This window comes from Mus musculus, chromosome 9 (assembly GCF_000001635.26).
Source record: "Mus musculus strain C57BL/6J chromosome 9, GRCm38.p6 C57BL/6J".
NCBI lineage: Eukaryota > Metazoa > Chordata > Mammalia > Rodentia > Muridae > Mus > Mus musculus.
In genome coordinates this window covers 110,925,922-110,931,727 of record NC_000075.6, presented here as the reverse complement: position 1 = coordinate 110,931,727, position 5,806 = coordinate 110,925,922, and positions in this window count along the sequence as shown.

Here is a 5,806-nt window from a genome sequence, read left to right as displayed (position 1 = left end):
AGCAATATGAATAGAACTGTGTGAGAGCAGAAAGCGACTTGCCCTAAACATCTCTTACTTCTCCCAATGCAAACGAAAACCCCAAAGCATGGAGAATAAACAGGTCCAGGCAAGCAACTCTGGGTAGACACACACACAGGCATACACACACACACGCACACGCACACGCACACGCACACGCACACGCACACACAGACACATCCACGCCACAAATTTTTTTTTTAATTTTAAAGTAAACAGTACTGTGCATTATTCTGACTGTGAGGGCTCTCGTAGAAATTTCTATCTATGAAAGAAACTTTGAATATAAAATAAAGATTGGGAAATTGAGGAAAGTTTTATCTAAAACTCAATAAATCTGGGACAATCATAAATGTGTACTCCTTAAAGTAAGCCCAGAATGGAGGCTATGACACCCCACATCGGTGAGTCAACTGAGTTGCTTCCACTGTCTTAGGAGCTCAGGGAAGGAGCAACAATTACAGTCAGCTTTATTAACATGGTTTTCAACAGCCTGCTAGAGTCTTCCTTGTATTGGAAGAACCTGAAATCCTCTCATGACAACCAACATGAAGCTTTTCCAGGAGTCTTCCAACATCATTTTTTTTTTTTTTTTTGCTATTTATATTATTATTTTTATTTTATTGTATTTTATTTTATTTTTGATTTTTTGAGACAGGGTTTCTCTGTGTAGCCCTGGCTGTCCTGGAACTCACTCTGTAGACCAGGCTGGCCTCGAACTCAGAAATCTGCCTGCCTCTGCCTCCCGGGTGCTGGGATTAAAGGCGTGTGCCACCACACCCAGCTTATATTATATTTTGTATGTACAAATGTTTTGCTTGCATGTACTATGTGTGCCATATGCATGCCTAGTACCTGCAGACGTCAGAAGAGGGCTTTGGTCCCCTCGATCTTAAGTTACACATGGTTGTGAGCCACCATGCGGTATGACCCAGGTCCTCTGCAAGAGCAACTACTGCTTTTAACCAGTGAGCCACCTCTCCAGTTCCAATTTTCTTTTTTCTTTTTTTCTTTTGGTTTTTTTCGAGACAGGGTTTCTCTGTGTAGCCCTGGCTGTCTCCTGGAACTCACTCTGTAGACCAGGCTGGCCTCGAACTCAGAAATCCACCTGCTTCTGCCTCTCAAGTGCTGGGATTAAAGGCGTGCACCATCACTGCCTGGCCAGTCCCAATTTTCCAACTGACAAATGTTCAGTTTCACGGTGGATTTTCATAAAGGGAATAGGTGTTTCAAATCCCAGCTGGGCACAGAGATGCTCCCCAGAGGTGCTCCCCAGAGGTGCTCCCTGAAGTCCCTTCTGTGCAAGAGACTGAGACAGGAGATCACTTGCACACTGGAGTTATAGACTAACCTGAGCACCATAGCAACTCAGTTTCAAGAAAGGAAACAAACAGAAAAGCCAGGATTAGCAGTTTATACCTGCAATCCTACTACTTGGGAGACTGAGGCAGAAAGGTTGGCTTGGGGCTGCCCAGCCTCTGGAGTGAGATCCAGGTGATCCTGGCTGGCAAAGTGAGACCCTCTTTCAAAACAAGACCCAAAGGTGGTGAGAATGGCTCCCATAAGCTCATAGCTTTGAATGCTCTGTGACCAGGGAGTGAAACTATTTGGGAAGAATTAGAAGGTGTGATCTTATTGACAGACGTGTGTCATTGGGTGTCACTGGCTTTGAGGTTTCAAAAGTTCATGCTGGTCTCAGTCAGTCAGCCAGTCAGTCAGTCTGTCTGTCTGTGACTTTTCTGATATGTCTGCAGATCAGGACGTAAAGCTTTCAGCTACTTTCGGTACCATGCCCGTGTGCTTCCTGTAATGATGATCATGGGCTAAACCTCTGAAGTAGCAAGCAAGCCCCCATTCTTTTATGAGAGTTGCCTTGATCATGGTGTCTCTTCCCAGCAATAGAACAATAACCATGATAGCAGGAGTACACACTGAGACCATGTCTCAAACCAGACCAAACCAGACCAAACCAAACCAAAAAAGCCTCAAAATCACACTTCACAAACATTTCGCTACCATTTTACCCCATCCTTTCGTTTGTATGAGATGTTTATCATTAGAAGAACAATAAATGGCTGGAGAGATGGCTTAGTGATCAAGAGCACTCACTGGCTACTCTTCCAGAGAACCTGGGTTCAATCTCCAACACCTATATGGCAACTCACAACTGTTTGTAACCCCTGTTCCAGGGCATCTGACATCAGTGCATGTTGCGTGTAATAATTAAAAAACAATCCAAGCTATTGCCGGCTTGGTACCAGTCGGTGGTCTCCATCTGTTCCCAGCCTAGTACATAGCCTGGGACAGAGACTACATGTTTTCCCCAGCCAACTCCTCTTTCACCAATTCTGGCTCTGCCTCTCCAGAGCTCCGAGATAGTTCTCTTGGTCCCTGAGGGCAGCTGTGGGTGTGCTCTTGACAGCCCGCGTTCTGCTGTGGTTACCTTTCCCCTGGAGGCCAGTCCTTGCCCAATCTTCCCATCCCAAAGTTTGGCTGAATTCCGCCTCTTCTATGTTCTTTCCCTCTGGCCCACCTGAGTCTCTGAGAAATGGAAAACACCAGACAGAATCAACAGGTAACACAACCACTGGGCACAGAATCTATCATCCTAAATTTATCAATTATTCTATATTAGAAATCTTCCAGTGGAGGATTCTGTCACCAGATCTAACAGTCCCCGGTCTACATTTTGCCTGCACCACTCCTGTCTCTCTGTCCAAAAAGAGGCATTCCTTTTTCCTGCATTCCCTCTTCCTCTCTCGGACCCAGAAGGCCTGTCTCCTCCTTGCCCAGTGATTGGCTTCTTGTCATCTTTATTATCTAATCAGTTAATTAGGGAAAAGTTCTGTTACAAATGCACATGAAATAAAAAATTAAATTATTATTATTTTTTGAGAAAGGGTTTCTCTGTATAGCCCTGGCTGTCCTGGAACTCACTTTGTAGACCAGGCTGGCTTCGAACTCAGAAATCTGCCTGCCTCTGCCTCCCGAGTGCTGGGATTAAAGGCGTACACCACCACTCCGGCTGTAAATTATTTTTAAAAGTCTTCTTTAAAAAGAAGAAGGAGAGGAAGGGGGAGGGGGAGAAGGGAGGGGGAGGGGGAAGAGGACAACCCACCTAGAGTGAGTGAGCGAATTGACTTATCTACTTAGTATTTATTTAGTTGCTGAGGCTTGAACCCAGTGTGTATCATATACCAAGCACAAGCTAGCTAGCATCTCCAGTATTTTGTCCTGTTTTGACGTTCCATGATCACTGATGCCACCGCTCTTACACCCTCATAAGCATGTTCAGAAACACAATCAGGGTTTGATGATAATCCAAGCTGTGTTTATCCTCAGACAAGAATACCTAAGACGTTCAACTCAAACATACAAGCAATGTGCTGCTTGAAAAGGCAGGCAGAGGGGCTGGGGTGGGATGGCTCAGAGGTCACGAGTGCTAGCTGCTTCTGTGCAGGACCTGAGTTCAGGTCCCAGCATCCATGGCAAGAAGTTTAGTACTCCAGGGGTCACCAGGTCCTTTGCTGGCCTCCGAGGGGACCTGAGTCCTGGCACTTTTCACTCACACAGACCCCTACACATCAATAAAAATAAAATAAATCTTAACAAACTGAAAAGCCACAAAGAACAATTTCAAGCAGGAGGCCCTTCTTGCTTTGGTTCATTTGACTGGGAGACAACCATTGGTGGCCAGTCCTGCGCACACTGGAGGCCAGCTACGCTCCGATCTTGAAGTGTCATCACCCTGCAGTCCACGGATTAAAGGCTTTCAAAGAACACCGTGGCTCTGTAAGTCATCCTGTAAGGTGACCCCAAACTGTAGCTCAGCATGACAGCCAGAGCTCCTGTACCCCTAGGGTAGAGGCAGCTTTGCCTGCCACTCTGAGGATTCCTGTTCACACATAATCCACACCATGTTCTGAACATCAGCTCTACATCTAGCCAAGTCATGGCCTCTGCAGGCCTGCCAGGGCTGAAGCTTGCCTGGTGGGCAGTGGGATCAGGGAATGGGGACTATTTTTCATCAGGAATAAGGCCACCTTGTCATCTCCGCACTCTGCTGCTAATTGGTACCTGTAACCTTGACAGACCCGGGCGTTCCTGTAACTCTCCCACTTAGTATATAAAAGGCAGAGACCCCGAGGGTTCAGAACCAGGAGGTGACCTCAGCTGCAGAGCGGAGGGAGGAGGGCTGTGGCATTTGCTGGCTCTACGCCATATCCGACGGCAGCAGATCCATCTCAGAGGTAAAAGACGTCAAATGTGAGAGAGCCTAGGATGGAGGTTAGTTTGACACTTTGAGGAGGAAGGGAAGTGGGTAGACCCCTTGTAAGCCTTTTGTTTTCAGCTGCTGAGTCAAATTTAGGTCTTCATAGCAAGTATATTTAGGTCTTTGTAGCTTCAGGATTGATGGTAGCCTATGGTTTTGACAGTTAACTCGGAGCTGGAAGTCACCTTTTCCTCTAAAACTCCCTTCTTGAATTTTCTTACCAGTCACCTAGTTGTATTTATTTATTTATTTTAATTTAAGCCAGGTATGGTGGCACATGCTTTTAATCTCAGCACTAGGGAGGCCGAGGCTAGGGGCTGGAGAGAGCTCATAGGTTAAGAGCTGGCGGCTTTTTCAGAGGACCTGAGTTCAATTCCCAGCACTCACGGGGCAGCTCCCAACTGCCTGTAACTCCAGTTCCAGGGGATCCAACAGACACACATGTAGGCAAAACACTAATGTATGTGAAATAAAAATTGCTTATTTTTTAAAAAAGAGTTTGAGACTAGCCTGGTCTACATGGTGATTCCGAGCCAGCCATGACAGCATATGTGGTCACACACTGACAGAGAGACGCCGAAATTCCAGACAACAAACGTCTCTTCACACTCACTTAGAGATACGTCTCAGTGGCTTCTCATAGACTGGTGTCAGAGCTGGCCCTCACTGTCCATCACGCTGAAGTAAGCTTCTCAGAAGGCAGAATGTGACAGAATGTGGCAGAATGTGACAGAATGTGACAGAATGTGACAGCGCCATCTGGGATGGGGTTAAGGCAGATTGTCATTCAGATTTGGGTCTTGAAACATCAGTGCAGGTGTACCAACTCCTGAGTGGCAGGAATGCCACCAGCCCAAGGGACAAAGGGCAGAGGCACAAGGTGGGTTCCATAGCAGTAAATGGTCTTCCATACTACAATGAGCAAACCTGGCACAATGAACAAAAGTGAAAATTTTAACTTAAAACATTTCCTGTTGTTTATTTTCTTTCATTCCACCTATTTTATTATTTTACTTTATTTTAGAGAGACAGGGTCTCTCCGTGTGTAGCTCTGCCTACCCTAGAACCTGCTGCAAGTCTCCTGCCTCAGCCTTTCTGGTACTGGGATTGCTCTATTTTGTTTGTTTGTTTGTTTGGTTGGTTTGGTTTGGTTTTTGTTTTTTTCGAGACAGGGTTTCTCTGTATAGCCCTGGCTGTCCTGGAACTCACTTTGTAGACCAGGCTGGCCTCGAACTCAGAAATCTGCCTGCCTCTGCCTCCCGAGTGCTGGGATTAAAGGCATGCGCCACCACAGCCTGGCTTTTGTTGTTGTTTTTATATTAGCACACAGTAAGACACTTGGTTGTGTATGCTCATTTCTATGAATTTTACTCTACATATGTGTAGTGTATCTCAACGCCCCCCCCCCCACTCCCAATCAGGATACTGTTGTAGCTTGTCAAAAGACCCTCACTCACACAAAGACCACAGAGACTGTCATCGTTGCAAAATGTATAAGTATTTTACTCATCC